The 24,232-nt window shown below is 45.4% G+C and overlaps 1 protein-coding gene and 1 long non-coding RNA gene across 31 annotated transcripts in view; one reads left to right on the top strand and one right to left on the bottom strand.

Annotated features, from left to right (window-relative positions):
• The window catches only part of NRXN1 (neurexin 1), a 1,023,765-nt gene that overhangs the window by 386,093 nt on the left and 613,440 nt on the right, over positions 1-24,232 (bottom strand). The window lies entirely within an intron of this gene.
• The window catches only part of LOC307211992, a 964,702-nt gene that overhangs the window by 655,836 nt on the left and 284,634 nt on the right, over positions 1-24,232 (top strand). The window contains exon 2 of one of the 2 annotated variants that reach the window (XR_013836697.1): positions 22,549-22,663. This is a non-coding gene — a long non-coding RNA (uncharacterized lncRNA). Of the gene's footprint in view, positions 1-22,436; positions 22,664-24,232 lie in introns of those variants that run through there. The other variant, XR_013836698.1, reaches the window with a different exon arrangement.

Raw genomic sequence — 24,232 nt, 5'->3', positions numbered from 1 at the left:
GCTCATCTCGCTTTACTGGCCAAGGGAGCCGGCGTACAGCTTCTGGGTCATGTGGCCAGCATGACTAAGCCGCTTCTGGCGAACCAGAGCAGCACACGGAAATGCCTTTTACCTTCTCTCCGGAGTGGTACCTATTTATCTACTTGCACTTTGACGTGCTTTCGAACTGTTAGGTTGGCAGGAGCAGGGACCGAGCAACGGGAGCTCACCCCGTCACGGGGATTCAAACCGCCGACCTTCTGATCAGCAAGTCCTAGGCTCTGTGGTTTAACCCACAGCATTAATTCTATTATCAGAAAGTCAACTAGCCAAGAAGGGGATGGGTGGAGGCATTACTTAGCAACTAGTCAGGGTAGCAGGATCTCTGGTGAGGCAACATATGTTCTTAGTGGCTGTGTCATTCCAAGGGTTTTTTTTCTTATGTATGTTTGATCAAACTTCTCCCTGGAATAAACCTCATGTTATAATTAATACCCTGTTCTTGTTAAGTTTGCTTAGTAAAGTATTATTGGGATTTATTTTCTCTTTGGACCTTGCGTTATTTAAGTGACTTTGCAAACATTCCCAGTGCTAACATCAGAAATAATGGCGAAAAACCCTCCCAATGTCAGAAATTGCTCAACCCACCCAACACTGAAGGATGGATTTGGAGGGTCTGCTTCCATAAACAGCTCACAAGAAGTTGATGTTCAACAAAGGACAAGAGGAAAATAAATCCCATAGATTTGGGATGGGGTTTAGGAGCTGTTTGAAAACTGATATACGTTTGAGGCCCATCAGAGTGAGGAACATGTCACATGACACAAGAACACAGGATTTTCAGGTGACGTTGTAAGTCACAAAGAATCCAAGCTTTATGCAAATTACTTTATAGGAAAGGACTACATCACTACAAACCTTCTATTGACAGTTTCACGTGCTTTTACATGTTTATAATTGTTTTATAAAATAACACACAACGCAGGCTTTCCTTGGCAAACAAACTATTGTTGGAAGCGTTCCCTGAAGGTGTGAAATCTGGAAGGAAAAGCAAGATGGCACCAAGGGCCCATTTCTCTTACACTAAGTAAAATTCACACCACAACACACACATGCCTCTCTCCCAGAGGTCCTTCCCCAAAACAACAACAACAAGAAGGAGCCGGCTTTTCCGTACAGCGCAATATCAGAGTTTTTAATTGGTAATGAGTTATTGAATGGTTTGGCTGGAAATGGCTATGAAATTTTAATGACTCTAAAAGCCCATCTTGTCGCGTTGCAGCAGGGGTTTTGCTGGCCTTTAAAAAAAGACTCGGGACCCAAGACCATGACATACATTTACATAACATCTGTATATGCCAATTTCTCTGCACAGATCCAAGCTCAGGCCAATTTTCAGAGGGTAAAAAGTTATTGCTCTCAAGGCTTATTCTGATCTACAGGGTGGCAACAAGATTTCTGGGTTTGCTGTATGCCTGGTGTGGGGAACCTTTGGGTCTCAAGATGCTGTTGGATTACAACTCCCATCAGCCCCAGCAAGCAGGGCCAATGGCGGGAATGATGGGAGCTGTAGTTCGGCATCCTTTGGAATGCCAAAGGTTCCCTACACCAGCTGTATGCAAGTTGGATGAAGGGATGGATGAATCTGTCTTCCCCTGCTGCCTCAGGGCGTATCTTCAGGAGAAGAAAAGGCTAAGCAGTGAAGACCACACAAATCTGGAGTAGAGTCCCTAAGGTGGTTGGATGGTGCCTTGTAAGCCACATCTTGGCAACTCCTGCGACCAAGCTGGTGCCAAATGTATTGCTCTGCTTTCCTTTGGACAACATCAGTGAGGCCAAGAGGGGGCCTTGTTGTCTGGGCATCCCAAGATCTCCATTCACATTGCCCAGGCTTGTGCACCAAAGAGGTCACTTCAGTGCTGTTAACACATAGATTTGGCTTCACCCTTGGAGGTGCACTCCAATGTTTCTCTCCCAACAGACAAATGCCAACAACAATACCACTTTAAACAGTCACACCTTCCCACAAAGTATCATAGGGACTGCCGTTTGTTGAGGGCGCTGAGAGTTCTTAGAACCCCTGTTTCCATCGCACAGCAACAATTCTTAGCATTTCCCATCCAACATCTAACATGACTTCTCCCTCATTCACATGCACTTCGGTGGAATCTACACACATATTAAAAAAAGCTGTGAAAATGTTTTTTTTAAAAATACACACTTTGAAAAACACATTGAATTTTGCATAGCTCACTGTCACCATCTAGTGTCACATTTGTATATTGCAATTTACAACACATTTAAAACGTTTTATTTGCAGCTGAGTCCTTCTTCTCCCTCCCAGTCAGATACTGCATATAGTTACAAGTCCCCTGTCAGCAGTCGATACACTGCAGGAACACCGAGCAACCATTGAGTGACAGAATCTGTGCCACAACGGGAAAGGAAAATTAAATGTGTGAGCGGTAGGGTCTCACTGTGTTTTCCAGCACACCAAGCCAACCTGTATGCTAGCTTTTTTAAAAAGTTCATAAGAAGAGGGAGTGCAGAAGGCCCAGGGCATGGCATAAAGCCCCTGAACCACTCACTAAGCCCCTGAACCACTCACTCACCTCTCTGAAGAGTTTGCTGTGCTCTTCCCCCTCCCTTCCCCCCTTTTCTGCATTTATGCAACAGATGTTTATGGACTATAGAGATGTCTCACTCCCACTCAAATGGAAAAGCAAAGCTGTAACTGACAAAAGCAGTTCCAGAACTGGCAGTTAAAATAGTCAAGTTTCCCGGGAACACAAAGCCATTTATGATTAACTAAATTTGCCACGGAAAGCACAGAGATCACTTAGCGCCGCAAGCTGTTTCAGACGCGACACCTTTGCAACCAAGATGCACAGCCCTGCATATATCTCTTGTCACAAACACACTACACGAGTGTCTGCTCCATCACGTCCACATGCATGCAAAATTGAAAGCAATGAAACTTTCCCGTCACTGCCAAGGGCAGCTGGGTTCATGTCTGGGCATCTGAAGTGTGATTCTCACTTCCTTTCCCCCCATTTAAGCTTGGCATCTGTTCCTGCTCATATCCTCAGCTGTGGGGATGTGGTTGGGGGTCACTCTTACCCATATGCCTCCTCTAGCTCCTCCCTGTACTCTCTACCTGGGTTCTTCCAGAGAAACACAGCCCAGCCCTCCTCACCCCACTGTGTAACACTCTCCCCAGAGAGGCTCGCCTGGCACTGTCATTACATGTCTTTAGGCACCAGGAATAAATATGCCTCTTTACCAAGGCCTGTTGTTGTTGTTTAGTCGTTTAGTCGTGTCCAACTCTTCGTGACCCCATGGACCAGAGCACGCCAGGCACTCCTGTCTTCCACTGCCTCCCGCAGTTTGGTCAAACTCATGCTGGTAGCTTCGAGCACACCATCCAACCATCTTGTCCTCTGTCGTCCCCTTCTCCTTGTGCCCTCCATCTTTCCCAACATCAGGGTCTTTTCCAGGGAGCCTTCTCTTCTCATGAGGTGGCCAAAGTATTGGAGCCTCAGCTTCAGGATCTGTCCTTCCGGTGAGTACCCAGGGCTGATTTCCTTTAGAATGGAAAGGTTTGATCTTCTTGCAGTCCATGGGACTCTCAAGAGTCTCCTCCAGCCCAGCACCATAATTCAAAAGCATCAGTTCTTCGGCGATCAGCCTTTTTTATGGTCCAGGTCTCACTTCCATACATCACTACTGGGAAAACCATAGCTTTAACTATACGGACCTATGGATATTAAATAATCCACAGCCTTCAAAAGTGTGGGGGAGAGGACTGCCATTAACTACTTTATCACTGTCTGTCTGTCAGTATGTTTTTATTATGCTTTTCTTACTGATGTTCTGTAATGTTTTTATAAATGTTGTACACCGCCCTCAGATCTTTTGATAAAGGGTGGTATATAAATTGAAACAACAACAAAAACAATGCCAGACACTGGCAGGCTTTGCATCCAGGCTGCCCCTCGCCCAATTCCCACAAGTCACCTGGGGTTTGCCTTCTTGGGCATCAAGTCCCCATCGCCGTGGCAACAGAGGCACTGATCCCTGTGGTTTTGGCTTGGAAGCCACTCGGTATGTTGCCAAGGCAACAGTTGCTCCATCATCCGCTTTATGCCAACTCCAGCTCCTCTGTGGCTTCCTAACATTCATCTCTTGGGTATTGGGTTCTGAGGCTGGGGCAATGTTGGGTCCTGGACACACTGCACTGGGTGTGTACTGGGTGAGTGCGGGGCTTAAAAAGGTAAAGGGACCCCTGACCATTAGGTCCAGTCGTGACCGACTCTGGGGTTGTGGTGCTCATCTCGCTTTACTGGCTGAGGGAGCCAGCGTACAGCTTCCGGGTCATGTGGCCAGCATGACTAAGCCGCTTCTGGCAAACCAGAGCAGCGCACGGAAATGCCGTTTACCTTCCCGCTGGAGTGGTACCTATTTATCTACTTGCACTTTGACTTGCTTTCGAACTGCTAGGTTGGCAGGAGCAGGGACCGAGCAACGGGAGCTCACCTCGTTGCAGGGATTTGAACCGCCGACCTTCTGATCGGCAAGTCCTAGGCTCTGTGGTCTAACCCACAGTGCGGGGCTTACATCCTTCTTTTTCTTCCTTCTTTCCTCTAAAAAGATGTAGGGAATAAATGAAGGAACCTCAGATCGTAACAGCATGGAACAACATCCATGAAGATGTCTCCACACCTGATGACTGGCAGCAGAACATGTGAACTGATGCCATGGAAAAAGCATCTCGTTTAGAGATGATCCGAGTCCGTATAAAACTTCTGCCTGTAATCTTGGATCTGAAAACCTAGTCAGGCTCCTCATCCTTGTGGCTGCGCTGGCTGCGATTAACCAGGGGTGAATGACACTCTGCAGATGGCGCTCTGTTGATATTTTTTCTTCCAAGGTTGATTCTTGGAAAAGGTTGCTTGGAAAAGGCGTGTCTGACACCTAGGCTGGATCTAGACACGTCAGAGAAGCGTTTCGGTTAAACGCGTTGTAAATCTAAACAGGGAAAACAGGTAGAGAGAAATGGGGCTCCACAGCGCCACCTGGTAGCATGATGTTATATTGCATATACAATGCGTATAAGTCGCTTTTTCTTCTTTCCAATCTAGTGGAGTTATTAAATTACATTTTGTTTGTAATTTCTGCTTCCCCAAAATTTTAATCTGTGTAATGCCTTAGTCTGCTGCATGCTTTTATTTCAATACTGAAAAACAAAGCGCCACCTGAGTTGGCACTCAGCTGTGTCAGTATGCATGAACAAGATTAATACACAATTACAGTGGGATTTCAGGGCACATTGCTGTGCCTGCATTATGGAATTAAAGCACTAGAATGGGAAATTACTTAGTTACATTGCAGATAAGGGCTGCATCACAGTGAACCTTTTATTGACATTCTTAAATAAGATAGGAATCTGCCTTAAACCAACTGGACCATCTAGTTCAGGACTGACCAGCAGCAAGTCTTCAACCTCAGGTCTAGGGGCAAAAGCAGCCTCTCTACCAGACACTCCAGATTCTTCCCCATGCCACAGTCTCTCTCCTAAGGGCACAGTCTTCGCCAGCCCTGCTTTGCTCCCTCCTTGAATGTTTTTGCCTTGCTGGGATGTGTCCTGGAGCTCTGATAATGCTGCCCTGGATCAGGGCTGACCTAAGACGGCCTCAGTCCAGTATACCTGAAGGAGCATCTCCACCCCCATCATTCTGCCCGGACACTGAGGTCCAGCACCAAGGGCCTTCTGGCGGTTCCCTCACTGCGAGAGGCCAAGTTACAGGGAACCAGGCAGAGGGCCTTCTCGGTAGTGGCACCCTCCCTGTGGAATGCCCTCCCATCAGATGTCAAAGAGAAGAACAACTACCAGACTTTTAGAAGACATCTGAAGGCAGCCCTCTTTAGGGAAGCTTTTAATGTTTAACAGACTACTGTATTTTAATACTTTGTTGGAAGCCACCCAGAGTGGTATAAATAAATTATTATTATTATTATTATTATTATTATTATTATTATTCATTTTGGCACCAGAGGTGAATCACAAAATGGTGCCCCCCTCCACACTAGGGAAGAAGTGGCGAGTGAAGGTCTGCATCATCAACAAGCAGAGAATAAATATCTACATTGGGAACAAGGATGGGAAAAGACTGGCAGTTCTTATTTTCCAACAGGATGCTGTTGAGGTGGCATGCAGGGAGCAACTGCTGGAGAGGAGACAGATCTGGTCCCCAAGGAGCACACCATAGTTGATGTTGCCATGGTGGCAGGCGGCAACAATGGGTGATGCATGCCTTGGAGGTCAGATCTGCTGCCTTTACAGATCCTGCTGCCTGAAGAAGTTGCCTCACCTTGCCTCGTGGGTGGGCCAGCCCTGACCAGGATAGAGGATAGAGAGGGGTGTATGAGTATGGTCTACTCCTGTACAAAGCTAAAATCCATTTTCATTGCTCCACCTGCTTTTTGCCTCTGGCACCGCTCACCACTGGCACATGGCTCCTGGGAGGAAATGTGGCCCTCGGGCAGAAAAAAGGCTCCTCATCCAAACCTTCAATTCTTGCTCTGAAGCCATGGTTTGTTAAATCTGGATTCCTTGTGCACCATTATCTCGGGGGGGGGGGGGAATACAAGCAGAAACACCTGCAAGAAATTTCCCTCTTATTTGATTGACTTGCTTCTTTAAGAGGACTCTTCTAGAGGGCCTAATGTGAATCTTAGGTTCCTGCCACACGTGCACATGCATGAATTAATTTGCTTGGCTATGAACAAACTACCAGCTCATCCACCCTCAAGTAGGTTTACTCATTGTGGTGACTGCTTCCTGGAGAGCATCCCCACAACAGGTCATCCTTGACAGAAACCTCTGTTCTTCTTTCACCTATTGCTTCAACATAATGCTTTTCTTTGATTCACATTCTTGCGGCATCCGAGTAACAGGCGCACACAAAGAAAACCTCTCAACAAGTCTGTTGAAACTCATTTATTCTGAGATTGCTGGTAAGTGTTCTGTACTAACAGAGCTACCTCAAAATAGATCTCTCGGGAGTGTAAGTCTTTCCAGATAGGGATGGGCGAGTTCTCCAAATATTCACCTTGGATAAACCCAGAAAAATATGTGATTTCTTCCAGGGGAAGAAAAAGTCAGACTTATAACATTTCCCCAAGCCAATCTAGGAACCTGGACACATGCTTCTTCTGTCCATGCCATTCCTCAGCCTTCCAACCAGCCATCGGCACCAGCCCCCTTGCCAGAAATACATCTCTCATAGTCCCCTAAACTTTGAGCCCTGACATGCTGTTCTTCAGCACCTCAGGATGAAGAAGAAGTAAGTAACCTCCCTCTTCTTGTCTCCTGCTGCATCTCTCACCTGCAGTGAAGGGAAGGAGGTTTATATTTGGGTTGGGTGGCAGCAAGGGCTGACAATAACAAGGGAGGGGAGCCAACAGTTATTCTCTGGCTTGGATTTCAATTTGAGCCAGAGAGAATTTAAACGCTTAAAAAGCCTACTTCTCCCTCAAATTAGGTTGTATGGGCTTTTGCAAATTGCCATGTTATTCTCTAGGCTTGCACCGGGGAAAATTCACTGTCATCTCTATTTCTGGAATGGACTTGCATAGCCACATAGACAAATTCACAATGCTACACAAGTCCTAGATTCCACTGGGGATTGCTAAACACAAAAGACTAGATGAGGAATAGATTCCATTGCAGGATTCCAGGGCTGACACTGATTTTTGTGCAGCTGGTTTTGTTGTTGTCACTGCTGTTAAGCAGCAGCTGTAAAATTGTGCTCCTTTGAATAAGTCAACAGGAACACAGAAGCACTTATCAAGCAGTACATGGATGCGCTGAACTTAATATCTATGAGGAAAATGGCAGAACATAGCAGTCGTCCAGCAACTGCACTGCTTTCGAGCACAATATGAGTCCTGCCTAATAAAAGTGGCCGAATCTGTATGCCAAGGTGCCTGAAAAGACTGCTTTTTCCACAGTGACTCATTGTGATCCCCACAATGCATTTCATTTAGAAAATGAACCCAGACAGAATCAATTAATTTAACCCCTGTCAAGGCTGGAGTTCATGGGATCTGAGCTCTGCTTTTGCTGTATCTGACTGATGTTGCTCTGACAGAGGAGCCAGCAAGCCAAAGAAAGCAGCTTGGGGGAACCATACCGGTCACTATGGTCACCTGGTCCTGTTGAACTGGTAGCTGCAGAACCTTCATCTAGCCATCTGTAGTGATGTCACTCAAGTGTGGAAGAGAGAAGGCCTGAGGCGCCTGCTGCAGCCCTGCAACCTTGGGGCCTGCTTAGGTGTGAGGGAGGGCATTGCTTGGTCTGCTTTTTGCAGTGGACCAGCTCAATCCCATTCTCCTGAGCTTGAAGGGTATGCAACTCCCATTTGGGTTGTGTGTGCCACTCCAGATTTTGCAGTGCATTTTAGATAATAATAATTTTTTATTATTATTTATAACCCTCCCTTGGGACGCAGGTGGCGCTGTGGGTTAAAGCCTCAGCGCCTAGGGCTTGCCGATCGAAAGGTCGGCAGTTCGAATCCCCGCGGCGGGGTGCGCTCCCGCTGCTCGGTCCCAGCGCCTGCCAACCTAGCAGTTCGAAAGCACCTCCGGGTGCAAGTAGATAAATAGGGACCGCTTACCAGCGGGAAGGTAAACGGCGTTTCCGTGTGCGGCTCTGGCTCTGGCCAGAGCAGCGATGTCACGCTGGCCACGTGACCCGGAAGTGTCTCCGGACAGCGCTGGCCCCCGGCCTCTTGAGTGAGATGGGCGCACAACCCCAGAGTCTGTCAAGACTGGCCCGTACGGGCAGGGGTACCTTTACCTTTACCTTTATAACCCTCCCTTCCCGGTTCAGAAAACCGGGCTCAGGGCGGCTAACAACAAATTTAAAACACTTAATTGATGCAACAAAAACAGTATAAAATACAGTATAAAATGTGAATAATAATAAATTCAGAATTAAAAAATAAATTAAAAAATCAAAGCAATCCAATAAACATTAGATGATCACCAGGGCTAGCTGGCTAAATTATTTGAGCCAGTGAGGAGACCAGGGGAGAATTAGCTGTGGGATCCCAGAGTGGGTAATCTTCATAGAAAGGGGAGGGGGAGGAAAGGAAGGGGAATAAAAGATTAGTCTAAGTTCAAATTGAAAGCCAGGTGGAATAGCTCTGTCTTACAGGCCCTGCGGAAGGAAGATGCACCAAAAGTGTGTGTGAAGACCTGTATTTTATGTCATGGATGTATACAAAATTTGTATCACACTGGGGAGTGTATTGAAAAGGAGTGTCTTACATAAAAGTGTGCATTTCACATTAAAAACAAACAAATTCCGAGGAATGTTGCACTATAACTGCATTGGACAGCACGGAAACTGAGCAATCCAGCAGTTCTTAACATGAGCAAATCAGCTAAGCACCTCGTGTAAGCTTTCCACATAGCAAAGTGTATTGTGTGAACAGAGACATTGGTTTAATGCCAGGAGAAGCAGCTGGGAAACAAAATGCAAGTCAGAAACATGGAGAGATAGCTGGGCTGGGAAAATGGCAATTGGGATAGTTGAGAGTTTGGCATCATGGAAGAGCAGAACAGAAAAGCAGAGAAGGTGATAGCATGAGGGTAAGAGAACTTGGATTGATGTGTGATATAAAATAAAACCCAGGACTGTTGTGAGCAGTAGGAGCTATAACTCCATCAAGGAGTCCTGGAAACTGCAAAAGCCACAAGCGTGAAGGCCATCATTCACCATTATTTATTCCCTCAATATATTCCAGAATAGGCGATCAAATGCAAGGATGGCTCCCTAATCTTGCGAGAGAAAGGTGAACTCCCTCTTCATTTCCCAAGCACTCTGTGACGGATGAAGAAATGTTCGGGACAGGGCAATGGGACAATCTCACCAGAAACAAGCAATGTTAAGGCTATCCAGCAGAGAAGAAAACACTGCTGTCATTTTTTGGCTGACTTTTGCAATCTAATTTACTTGGGCAAGAAATGAACTTGACTTTTCTCCAAGCCGCCTCAGAATGTTTTACAGTAGCATTGATTTGTAATTCTCCAATAATTAAATACAAGCATTGAGTCTGTTCAATGAGGGGCATTTTCTTAGTCATCATTTTCCTTCTGGCTTCCAGGAAGGTCCTTGCTCCAAGATAATATCATTACGATGGCTTGGTAGTGAAGAGGTTTTGGTACTTAGAAATGTATAAAATAATATAGACAGTCTCTCCCCACCTATCCACATCCCTTGCCTCCAGTGTACACACAGAACATATGGAAGTTCCCTTTTATATGTGAATGCTAACATCCTCACATGGAATTTGTCTATTTATGAATGTACAGCGACTCACTAATAAATGTTGACAGCACCCTTAATGAGATGATGAGTGTACACTGGTGTATGCCCAGAGAGTGAGGAAATACAACTATATTTTCAGATGTTCACACACACACACACACACACACACACACACACACTCACACACAAAATGCTGGAGATTGTTAGCATTCACATGTAAATGTTTATATTTACTAGCTTTGGGGCATGATAATAATAATGCATGCAAATGTAGAAAGATGCTCAGGCCCACTGATTGAGTGGCTAATTGTGTCTTGGGGATGCTTAATCCAGAATGCAGCAGCTAGACTGGTGACTGGGAGTGGCCGCTGGGACCCCATAACCAGAGGCGGAGGAAGGGGAGTGCAGTGGGTGCGGATCACCCCAGGTGTCACCACTGAGGAGGGTGACAAAATGCCGGGCGGCACTCACCGCAGGGCCTGCAGTGCACCCGAGCCACATGTCTCTCCTGGGAGAGACGCAGTGGCTTGGGCACACACAGGCTCTGCACTGCCCAAACGGTCCACCCGCTGCCTCCCCCCAAGTGGTAGGGTGGCTGAGTGGGAGGAGGCAGGCAGTCTCTGGAGGCCCCATGGTGTGCCCCGCCCTCGCCCCACCCCAGGCGCCCAAGAGGCTTCCTCCATTGCTGCATATAACACCGGTCCGAAAAGATTTTTACTGGCTCCCAGTACGTTTCTGAACACAATTCAAAGTGTTGGTGCTGACCTTTGAAGCCCTAAAAGGCCTGAAGGAGCGTCTCCACCCCCATTGTTCAGCCCAGACACTAAGATCCAGCATGAGGGCCTTCTGCTGGTTCCCTCATTGCAAGAAACGAAGTTACAGGGAACCAGGCAGAGGTAGTGTCACGCTCTCTGTGGAATGTCCTCCCATCAGATGTCAAGGAAATAAAGAATTACAGTGGTACCTCGGGTTAAGAACTTAATTCATTCTGGAGGTTCATTCTTAACCTGAAACTGTTCTTAACCTGAAGCACCACTTTAGCTAATGGGGCCTCCTGCTGCTGCTGCGCCGCCGGAGCATGATTTCTGTTCTCATCCTGAAGCAAAGTTCTTAATCCGAGGTACTATTCCTGGGTTAGCGTAGTCTGTAACCTGAAGCGTCTGTAACCTGAAGCGTCTGTAACCCGAGGTACCACTGTACACAACTTTTAGAAGACATCTGAAGGCAGCGCTGTATCGGAAGGTTTTTTTAATGCTTGACGTTTTTATTGTATTTTTAGATATGATGTAAGCTGCCCAGAGTGGCTGGGGAAAACCGAGCCAGATGGGCAAGGTATAAATACAATTATTATTATTATTATTATTATTATTATTATTATGCTACCCAATGATTTAGAGCCTGAAGATTTTCCAATTATTAGAAAAAGCTGAACGTGGAACATAGTTGTAAATAACCCTCAAAACTGGGGACTCAAGTTCCACCCCCAAATGGTGTAATATTGCAGCACTCACATCCTTTTTGCAGGCTTTCCACAGTTGTCTGGTTGGCCACAGTATTAACAGGATGCTGGACTAGATGGTTCACTGGCCTGATCCTGCAGGGTTCTTCTTATGTCCTTATGGTTAGGCCACACAATTCCTTCCTGACCTGGCGCTCTCCATATTTTGAGCTGCCACCTCCATAACCACAGGCAATTGGGACTGATGAGAGTTGGAGTCCAGCAGCATTTAGAGGCCACCAGGTTGACGAAGGCTGGGGTACACAGCCATGTATATACATTTAACTAAGGCCCAACTGCACTATATATTTCACACATCATCATGCCACTTCAAACAGTCATGGTGTCCCTCAAAGGATCATGGGAAGTGTGGTTTGCTAAGGGCATTGAGACTTGTTAGTGAACCCTTCACAGAGCTACAATTTCCAGAGTCAAATTCCCTTCCCAGGGAACTCTGGAAATAGGAGTGTCAACTTGGCCCCACAACTGTGGGTGCCCAGGGCCATGGGTGCCACACAGCATGCAAGGCCCTGGCACGGAAATTTATGAGTGCCCGTCCCCTTCATGGGGAATTTTGTGGGTTCTCAGGCACCCAGGGCCCTAGGGAGTCGGCACCTATGTCTGGAAATCTTGGTTCTGTGAAGGGACTAGCGGCTTCCTAATAACTGTCAGCACCCTTAACAAACTACACTCCCCAAGATTTTCTGGAGGGGAGCCATGACTGCTTAAAATGGTATGATAACTGCTTTAAATGCACAGTGCAGTTGGGGCCTAGAATGCATTCATTCCCATTCTAAAAAAGCAAAGTGTGTGTGTGTGTGTGTGTGTGTTTGCATGCATGTCTCATAAATGTGTCTAGCCTGCAGGCTGAGTATTGACTGTTGCACAAAGCCCCGTTCCCATAAAACAGGCCGTAGAGCTATGCAATAAAATAAAGAACAGCGAGAAGGGGGAGCGAAAGAGAAATTGGAGCTCTAATGCCTTGTTTATTTACCCTTTAGAGTGTCTTGGAGAGATGCTCAAGAGTCCCCAAGCAAGCTTTCACTCAGAGGTCCCTCTGATTAAGGCAATGCATATTGAAACACTCTAATATTAATGTGCAATTTACTAAGCAGGGGTGGTTGGAAAGAGAAGAAAAGCAATCTTGAGAAATACTTTAACTAAGCAGCAACAGAGCACACTGGCTACTTTAATTCTTTTTTTTATTAAGTATGTGCTTTATTGGAACTCCCAATAACATATTTTTCAAGACCCAGGTCCACTGCTGTGTGATTAGTAGGACTAAACCTTGTTTACAGCTCAGCCTTTGAGAGTAAAATTAGGTTTTCCTTTTGTCCCCCCAGGGAGTAGTTCATAAGTGGCGACAAGTTTAAATTGTAGCAATCCTCTACCAAAGAGTCTGCCAAGCCCTCATTTGTTCCCCTTTCCCACATACTTACATCTCCTCAACCTTGGCAAAGGGCAAGCCAATTCAGAGCCACAGAAGACATCATTTAACATGTGCAAAGAATGCACAAGGACCAGAGAGGCTGATTCTTATTAAACATCTCCATAGTACTTTAATTGGCAGAAATGCTCAATAGTCCACATCTCATTTCACATCCAAGCAAAATGCTCAGGATGTTGGCCATTGTCTTATTCTCTTTTTATACCTGAAAAGGGAACAACTTGCTAACCTGTGGCTGTCCTGATGTCATGGGATTCCCTTTGGGCCCAGAAAACATGGACAATACTCGGGGGTTATAAGAGTTGCAGTTTAGCAACCTTGGGAGGGCCACAGGTTGCACATCGCTGCCTTAGACCATCTCTGCCTTAGACCTTGCAGTGACTTTGTGACTGTGCAAGGATTTGTCCTCAAAAAACGAAGATCATGGCCACTGGTCCCATCACCTCCTGGCAAATAGAAGGGGAAGAAATGGAGGTAGTGAGAGATTTGACTTTCTTGGGCTCCACTGCAGATGGTGACAGCAGCCGCGAAATTAAAAGACGCCTGCTTCTTGGGAGAAAAGCAATGACAAACCTAGACAGCATCTTAAAAAGCAGAGACATCACCTTGCCAACAAAGGTCCGTATAGTTAAAGCTATGGTTTTCCCAGTAGTGATGTATGGAAGTGAGAGCTGGACCATAAAGAAGGCTGATCGCCGAAGAATTGATGCTTTTGAATGGGTGCTGGAGGAGACTCTTGAGAGGCCAATGGACTGCAAGAAGATCAAACCTAAACATTCTTAAGGAAATCAGCCCTGAGTGCTCACTGGAAGGACAGATCCTGAAGCTGAGACTCCAATACTTTGGCCACCTCATGAGAAAAGAAGACTCCCTGGAAAAGACCCTGATGTTGGGAAAGATGGAGGGCACAAGGAGAAGGGGACGACAGAGGATGAGATGGTTGGATAGTGTTCTCAAAGCTATCAGCATGAGTTTGACCAAACTGCGGGAGGCAGTGGAAGACAGGAGTGCCTGGTGTGTTCTGGTCCAGGCGTCATGAAGAATCAGACACGACTAAACGACTAAACAACAACAACAAAGTGCAGTCCAGCACTGCCCAACTGAGTGCATGACTTCTGAGAGAATCTGAATATCCTCCTGGTTTCTCAGTAAGATTGTGGCTTACAATTCATTTGGCCAAATCTTGCAATGCATATTTTACAAAACGAGATCAAAAGCAGAGAGAACACAATCCTAGGCAAAGCCCAGAAGAATTCCAGACCCAGAGTTGCTGTGTCTCGTTCCAATAACAGACAGTTGGATTGGGGAGGTGTTGAGCACATCCAAGTTAGCAGTCAACAACAATACATCAACAGAGTAAGGGGGCGAAAAAGTGTCAACACCACACATACTACAATTTTTTTGCAGTGAGAAAACCAGCCTTAATCCTGCTGGGTGGCCAGGAAAACTATAGGCATGAAAAAGAGAATTCCCTGGATGCCAAGATCCAGGTTTGGGGCAAGCACTCTTTGGTGAGAGAACCCCAACAGAAATTTAAAATTACAAAACGTGCAGTGAAGTAAAGTGAAAATGTAGGCTGCTAGACCTTTAAAATATGCCCTTCTAAGTTTCTTCCAAAGTTCCCCCCTTCCCTTAGCCTAGAAAAAGACCACACATTTGGTAAGTTAAAAATGGCTTTCTTAAAAACTCTTCCAAAGGTCAGATTCATGTGCTTTCCCTTACATTCAGAAAATGTTGGACGGGCAGTACAATTTGCCTTAGTTACAGTGGTGAAAGTGCCTAAATTACTGGTATAGGAACACAAGAATGGCTTGTAAGAGCCATGTGGTCTGAGCTGCAGTAACCAGCTCAAAACCTCTTCAGGCACTGAGCTTCTCTAGTAGATGGAAGGGAACAGAGGCTTGATTACCTAGTCCCTCACAAAGTGAGCTAAGCCTGGCAGGGCAACTTACTCTATGATCTTAATCCTTTAATGCATCAATTAGACTTAAACATGTTGCTTATATGAGGCTGGGTATCTCACAAATCCTTGCTAAGACAAAGCGTATTCTGCAGAACACTGCCAAGTTTGCAAATTAATTTTATTTATGCTAAAAATGGTCATGGGCTTAGTTGTATTGAAAACAATATTAGACATGTTTTGGCGAGGACAAGTCCATCAATATTTACTTTATTTACTTATCTATTTATTAAAAAAATACTAGTATACCACAATTTCATGGAAAAATTGAACTGATTTATAACAAATATATAAAGGTAAAGATACCCCTGCCCGTACGGGCCAGTCGTGTCCGACTCTAGGGTTGTGCACCCATCTCACTTAAGAGGCCGGGGGCCAGCGCTGTCCGGAGACACTTCCGGGTCACGTGGCCAGTGTGACAAAGCTGCTCTGGCGAGCCGGCACCAGCGCAGCACACGGAAACGCCGTTTACCTTCCTGCTATAAAGCGGTACCTATTTATCTACTTGCACTTAGGGGTGCTTTTGAACTGCTAGGTGGGCAGGAGCTGGGACCGAAAGACGGGAGCTCACCCCGCCGCGGGGATTCGAACTGCTGACCATGTGATTGGCAAGCCCTAGGCGCTGAGGTTTTACCCACAGCGCCACCCGCGTCCCTAACAAATATATACATATACAATAAAAGCCACTTTTTTGAAAAAAAATTAAAAATAAAAATAATCAGCTAACTAATATGGAATATTCTTTCTCAGTTGTAAGCTTGATGGCATAGAAAAGTTCACCCCACTAGCTGTTTTTGGAAGCAGAACGCTGGAGTGGTCCAGCAGAGCTCTTCTGATCCTTCATGGCTCTTCATATGTTAATTTAAAAGCACATTTCCAAGCATTCAAAGCAATTCACACACACATTATCCCAGTAATTCTTACAACACTGTGAGGGAATCTCTGGCCCTCCAGTTGTTGCTGGACTACAACTCCCATCTCCCCTGACCACTGGCCATGCTGACTGTGACTGATGGGAGTTGGAGCCCAGCAATGTCTGGAAGGCCAAAGCTTCCCCATCCCCACTATAAAATTGCTCCCCCCCCCCCGGATAGAGTCTTGCCTATGGCTGCAGAGTGAATTCTTGGATATGATGAGACTCGAAGCAGGGGTTTCTTAGCTTGCACCCCTCTTTGTAACACATGCACCCTTCCACTCTTTGAAAGTATTCCTTGATTCCAGGGCAAAATCCTGCCAAGGTGACTCTGTGCTTCCCTATTCTCCCATCTACTAGTCTCCCTCCAGAACTTTTCCGCCTGAAGGACATACAGAGTAGGAGATGGGCTTTAAGATCCTCTCTGAGGGAACCTGCCTGAGAAGAAGGGTATCAGGGAGAAAAAGTATTTCTTGCCTTAAGCACTCTCTCCCTTGCTAAGCTCCCACCCCCCATTCACAAATTCTTGTTACTTAACAACCAAGTCATGGTTGCCATGGAGCACCTAGTTCCGACCTTGGTCGAGGAGATTATTTAACATCCTTGCAATATTCTTTTATTTCATTTTTTTAAAAAAAAAGAAGAATCTGCTTTTTTTAAAAAAGGAATCTGCTAACTTCCTAGCCCAAGTGTGTTTCTGACTTGTCTCCAAAATGTTATTTCAATATGCTTTCAGTTGTGACCTTTTAAACAATGTGTCCATGAATTTTTGTCAAATGAAATGAGCAGTGTGTTAATTGGTATCTGGTTCATCTCACTCCCTCTCGATAGGACATCAGTGTTTGCACAATCCCGGTGACAAGAGGTTTCACAGTAATGACAGCAGTAATCGGCAGGCAGAACGAGAGGAGCATCTACTTCATACATATTGGCTTCTGTCATTATCTCAAGCCCCCTCTCTTGTGATGACAACAGCACATGGCCTTCTGTGCTCTTATTCCCCTTCTCTTTTTATGGAGAAGCTAAAATTACAGGGACAGGGATAAAAAAATATGCATCGTCCAGAGAGGCTTTCATTCACAGAATAAGGGCTGGTTTTAACTGCACCTGCAACACAATCCTGGTGTTTTAGCACAAAGTCCTCTCATTTTCTCCATGCAATCATGTGCATGGATACAAAAACATGTTGTGAAACATTAGCAGAAACTGGGCTGTCCATGGATATAACATGAGATATTCTTCTCCCTGCAGTAGGCTGGAAAAAGCACAGCCGCCATTGCAGAAATAGCTGAGGGCTATCTCTGCGGGACGCAGGTGGCGCTGTGGGTTAAAGCCTCAGCGCCTAGGACTTGCCGATTGAAAGGTCGGCGGTTCGAATCCCTGCGGCGGGGTGCGCTCCCGCTGCTCGGTCCCAGCGCCTGCCAACCTAGCAGTTCGAAAGCACCTCCGGGTGCAAGTAGATAAATAGGGACCGCTTACCAGCGGGAAGGTAAACGGCGTTTCCGTGTGCGACTCTGGCTCGCCAGAGCAGCGATGTCACGCTGGCCACGTGACCCGGAAGTGTCTCCGGACAGTGCTGGCCCCTGGCCTCTTAAGTGAGATGGGCGCACAACCCCAGAGTCTGTCAAGACTGGCCCGTATGGGCAGGGGTACCTTTACCTTTACCTATCTCTGTGTTCTTCACACCGTTGTGTATCCATGTACATTGTATGTGACTGTTTGGAGAAAACAAACAACTGAGAGCCCATGGGGTGTTGGGTGAGGCCTGAGGAAGCAACCAGGACCAGAAAACATCAGCCAGAGATGTTGTAGCAGACAGAGTACCAAAAATGGAATCAGGACCAGGGAGAGCTCCCAGGAAATGCCGAAACCTCATTCAAGAAAATCCCAAAGTCAATGGAATCATGTGAGGCTGCCTTATGCAGGACTCATTTGCTCCTTAATTTAAACTGTGGTTTAAAGGTCTGTGTACAGCATGCAGCACAGGACTAAACTTGCAGGCTCTTTGCTCACCTGCCACTCTTACTGCTGCTATGCTACTGAGAGAGAAGCCATGGTCTAGCATTATGGAGAGAAACAAACCATGAGGCTGGGTTCAGGCGTAATGCTAAGCTAAACCGCAGCTTACTTTGCTGCAACATGGCAGGAGCAGGGAAGTGCATAGGGTTTGTCATAGTTCCATGAACCAGCATGCTACATAGTTTAGCTTAATGGTGGTTTAAAGCAAAGTGTGAACTAAGCCACTGGGCTGGACCATCGGTCCATATAACACTGTATTGTACTTTGGCTGGTGGTGAATCTCCACAATCTCAGACAGAAGTCTTTCTCAGCATCTGCTACCCAAAGACCTTCACCTGGAGATGTCAGGGACCGAACAAAGGTGAACAAACCATATGCTATTCTACTGAGCTATGGCTTTTTTCCCCAAGCAAGGATTGATGGTTGCCACAGTTCTGACCCTGTGGTCTGGATTGGAATTATGCACTCTGGTGTCACTGAATATCCTCAGATTGTAAACTGCCCACCTTCTCTAATGGTGACCTAATCAAAACAGCTTTGATTGGTTGGCTGGTTAATGGGCTAAACTATCTGGGCTTCTGGTCCCAGCTTCAGAGTCTGCTAACTCCTCCCTTCTCCTCTAGTTCTGGAAGATTCCAGGTCAACAGGACTTCACAGGCAAGCAATCCAGTTTTGAAGTCATTATCAGAATGATCACAATCAGAGAGGCACACAAGCTGGGTCACAAGAATGAGAAGGGTAACATCTAGACCCGTTCTTCAAGGTGTTAATTAAGTCAAAACAGTCCTGCTCAGATGAATTTTTAATTACTTTCCACACCAGAAAGTGATGAAGGTGCTAGCTGTTGCAGCTGGTTTCTTTCTTTCATTCATTTTTGTGGTGTTGTATTTTATTCAAACTTCTGTAAGGAGGATGATTCCATAATACTTGCTTTTCTTCACACAACACATGGCTAAATGATACAGTTCCCTCACACAACAGGTAGTGATGGCTTTGATGACTTAAGAAGAGGATTAGACAAAACCATGGAGGCTAAGTCTACCAATGTCAACTCACCACAATAACTATGTTCTCTCTGTTCAGTTGGAGGCAGTATGCCTCTGAATGCCAGTGGCTGGGAAACAAAGTGGTGTGTGTGCTTTTTCTATTAGAGCCTACTTGATGGCGACTTTGAGAACAGGATACTGGACTAGTTGGAAAATTGGCCTGCTCCAACAGGGCTCTTATTTTCTCTTTGTGATTCATTTTCAACATTATTCTGAGCTTCCAATTTTGGAACGCAAGATATAATATAAATAATAATGTATGAATATTATTTATGCATTTGCTCACTAATGTCACCATTACGGTTTCATTATTTCCTCCCTTCCTTTCTTTTAATGCAAGTACATTTATAGAGGCTCAACAATGGCACTAGGAACATATTGGCTAAAACTCCTGTGACAGGAGATAATAACAGCAATGTTCTAACAGGAGTGTTACTACTAAGGTCAGAAAGCGGTTACATACGTTTGGGATGTCGGTATTTGGAGTTTGCATTTGCTGGCCTGTTTCTTTACGTCAAACCAATTAAAGAGGCCCTGGAGCAAGTGAACCCTCCACATCAACCACATTCCAGTCAAGCATTGCCAGGAAAGGCAGTTCATCAGCCCACAGACACAATGCACCAATTAATAATAATGTGCCGCTCAAGCGAGTGCCACTCCAATTCTCCACAAGACAAACCAGTTGACGGCCTCTCATAATTGGAAGCTTCACAAAGGCAAGAGAGAAGGTTTGCCACCATCTAGCCAGAAATTTGCTAGCCTGGTCAGCATTTTAACCTCTTGAGCAGAAGCCAGAAGTAGAAGGTTTGAAGCCAGGAAAAGTTCCACCTGAGGTCTCTCCCCCCCACCACCATTTTTTACTGTCAGTGCACAAATTTACATTTCTCTCTCTCTCTCCCTCTCTCTCTCTCTCTCTGTCTACATTTGAAGTACATTGTGAATTATGTTACAGTGGTACCTCAGGTTACATACGCTTCAGGTTACAGACTCCGCTAACACAGAAATAGTGCTTCAGGTTAAGAACTTTGCTTCAGGATGAGAACAGAAATCGTGCTCCAGCGGCATAGCAGCAGCAGGAGGCCCCATTAGCTAAAGTGGTGCTTCAGGTTAAGAACAGTTTCAGGTTAAGAACGGACCTCCGGAACGAATTAAGTACTTAGCCCAGGTACCATTGTATTTCCTTCACTTCATGTAAGGGGGGGGGCAACTTTGCCTCATCCTTGCAGAAGGAAGATTAGAAACAAGGCTGTCTGGGTGTTTGCTGAAGATCAAGAAGGAGGGTACATTTAAGAATTTGCACTTCCAATTCTGCTTTGGTATAGCTCAGAGAGGTTACTCACACACACACCCTAGTACTGGCAGATTGGGTATGTGTGTTTTTTTTACTACACTTTTGAGAGTCCGAGTGTTTTTAGATTAGGGATTGAACCTTGCACACTTTGGTTTGATCACAACTGGCAAGTGTAGTGCAGCTAGTGATGTGAAAGCCAGGGTATTTTGGTGAACGTTTGAGACAAGATAATGGCGAATAGCAGCTCACCTAAAACCAACTTCTCAGTTCAAGGAGAACTGGGATGAGAGTACTGGTACCCTAGTAGACCCCACCAATCTTAATGGAGTGGAGGAGCACATGAGGTTGGGGTTGGAGCCAACATGGAATGCCCACAGCTATTCTTCATTCATAGAATGGATTCAATATCTGAGTTACACCTGTGGTTTGGGTATCTTCCAATAGCAACCTTGGGTAGTGAGTGTCAACAGAACTGTAGTCAAAATGGGCCTACTGAGGAACAAGAGGGAGGAATCTGCAAGCTCATGGCTGGAACGCTGAACAGAACACTCCAGTTTGGAGATGCACTGCAACCTTTTGCTGTTGATCCCTCCTTGCCTCTATATACTTCTCATGAAATTAGGCACTTATCTGAAAAGGTGTTGCTCTCTGTTCTCCCTGCTCCATGAAGTATTCCTAACAAGTCCTGCTATTTGAATTGCCCACATCCCTCAGGGTGCCTGCTGAACCAGCATTTTCCCAGAGCTACCTGCTCATAGCTGCTCATAGTTCCTCGCCCCGAGGAACTATAACAATGACGGGCTTTACCTTCTGTTGCCCTCTACTTTCCAGCTGGCTCTCATTCCCAAAACACACACACACAGACACTGTTGAGAACCTCTTTGGGCATAGCCTGAAAATGACTGAGTAGGTTTTTCTACAGTCAGCGAGCCCTTTAATGTCTGAGATTTGCTTGGGAACATTTGTTCCATTATTGTCTTTGATGATATAATCATGCACACTGATTTAGGGTATAATTGTAGGTAAGCATGGTGTTTGACCATCTGTTACTGACTCTATAAAAAGATTTTCTTCTTGTGTAATGCTCTGCAAATACTGAGAACCAAATGCAGAGAAACAAAAGGTACATTTTATGGAGCAAAACGTATCCAAGCATGCCTGCTGATTCCAAATTCATACATTTCTGCCTGCAAATTATGCTACAAACAGGTTTTTTGTGTTTGTGTGCATGCCTAAGTTTATGCTTGACAATTGTGGACTGATTTGAGTGTCCAAGCAGCTGTTTTAAAACTATGTAAGGCCCACTCTGCATGACAAGTCTAGTGGTCCTCACAATGTGGGACCTCTTCTTTCCACCAAATTGCTGCAGTCTTACATTCACAATGCACAAAGGGAGCCCTTGTAATGGTAAGCCTATTGTTCCACACCTAGGGAACACCTCTATTTGAAAAATGTGCTGTGTCTCTATCTTACAGTCAGATGCAAAGTGCTCATCACACAGCAAGCCACAGGGACCTAGTGGGATGCTCTTCATGTTCCATACAAACAATGAGAGATGAAGTACTAGGAACTTGTGTGTTTCCTTTCCCCACACTTCCCAAGGGGGAAATGTGTAGGTGCCATGTGGTATATAAATTTCATTACATAAAAAATGAATATGTTCTGTGCCCATGTCAGAAAAAAAAATGTTTCTCAAATAAGATACATACATCTCCTCTCCTAACCAGAAGACCTGGAAGCATGAGGAGAGGAAGTGCAAGAGCATGACTACATCCTGCACACAGATGATACTGGAATGGTGAGGGAGAATCCAACCACTTGGAAGCAGCTCCTATGCATCAATTGTGAGAACAGGCCCTTAGAAGAAGCTTTCAATGCTTATATTTAAAGGTGAGATGGGGAATCTGTAGCTCTCCATCGTCCCTGATCATTGGCCATGATTGTGACGTTAACATATGAGAGTGCTGGAGTTGAAATAGTTAAACAAGTTACCCAATCAGAACCTAGGGGGGTGGAGTCAGAGGGACTATAAAACCAGCTCTGGGAGGGGCGAAGGGAGGAGTTCGTTGGGAGGTTGGTTGGAGTGGGAGTGAATGGGAATAGAGTCTGTGGGTAGGTTGAGTTAGTGTAGCGAAATAAGCTGAGTCAGGAACAGTTAGGGGCTAGGAAGACAAGTAAGTATCTGAGAGGTGGTTTAGTGAATGAGAGCAGGTAGCGGAAGTTATAGGTCTGGATAAGTACCCCATGATTGTAATTGACCAATATTGTTTATGAAACCACACACTTGTTAAACTGCAATAAATAAACAGAAGTTTATGTTCCAATTTAATCCTGACTGGACTAGGTATTGTACCAGGTAGGGCCTGGGTGGTGGCAGCGAGAAATAAAGTGGTGGCACATGGATCAATAGACGGTGAAACGTCCGGGGGGCCTGTGTGGTCACCACAATGATGGCTGGAGCTGATAGGAGCTTGAGTCTAAGAACATATGGCGATGGCCACAGGACAGGTTTGCCACCCTTGGTCTGCTACCACGTGTGGGGAACTTTTGGCCTTCCAGATGTTGCTGAACTACAGCTCTCACTATCCCATTGGCTATGCTTGCCAAGGCTGGTGGAGTTGTACTTCAGGTATATCTGGAAGGCCAAAGGCTCTGCACCTTTCACTCGTTGGTTCTACACCTCTTTCCATTTGGCACAGCTTCAACTATCATAGACTCCCTCTTTCTCCCCATCCCATATGCTTGGGATAGAATCCCGTCCATCCAGCTGCTTTGTTCTCCTCCCTTATACTCCTTCTCAATATAATATGTTCATAAAACCAGGTTCTTCAAAAAATTTTTCCTGAACTACCCGGGAGGTAGAGGGATTTTCTTCCTGAAACCATGCTTGCTCCTAAAAGTCAAATCACTTCTCCAGCTTTCCTCTCCAGTTCCTTTCTTGTCTATGGAACTGCAAAGATGAAATTGGTCCATCTAGCCCACAACAGTTGATTTATTTATTAAAGGCGTTTATATACTGCCCTTCATGCGGGTTATCCCAGGGTGCTTGGCTTGTTTGTCTTACTTATTAAAACATTTAAAAAGCAGAAGCACCACTCAGAGCCTCTCACAACACAGTTGTGCGATACACTGTAACTAAAAGCAAAACAATAAAATATAGAATGCACCAATTAAAGGTAATAGACAGCATAATGAGCACAGTACACAATTAAAATAGCAATTAAAGCAGCAAAGTAAAAACTTCGCCCTGCCGTCTTTTAAGATGTAGCATTCTTCCTATGTTCTTTTACAGTACAAGCCATTAAACCTGACTCCTAAAAATAACAAAAGTGGGATTATCTATTTCAATGGTCAAGGGACCTTCTGGGACTCAGGATGAGTTCTTTTTCACCACCAGTGACCTGATCTGCTCATCATCTGCTACATGATTTCTGGGGAAGGGCCACAGCAGAGTGGCAGAACATCTGCTTTACATGCAGAATGTCCCAGGTTCAGTCCCAGCATCTCTAGATAAGAGCCACTGCCACTCAGTGTGGACCACGCTGAGCTAGATGATGATGATGACGGCGATGGTGATGGTCATGATTATATTTTATTTTTTATACCCTGGCCATTTGGCTGGGCTTCCCCAGTTACTCTGGTCGGCTTACAGCACATATTAAAAATTGTAAAACATCAGACATCAAAAAGATGGACCAATGATATGCATAAGGCCGATTTCTGTGTTCCTATGGTCCTTTTAT

The sequence above is a fragment of the Podarcis cretensis genome (assembly GCF_951804945.1).
Source record: "Podarcis cretensis genome assembly, chromosome: 3".
NCBI lineage: Eukaryota > Metazoa > Chordata > Lepidosauria > Squamata > Lacertidae > Podarcis > Podarcis cretensis.
Note: the sequence above shows the minus strand (reverse complement) of the source record. Positions and strands in the feature narration are given on the sequence as shown.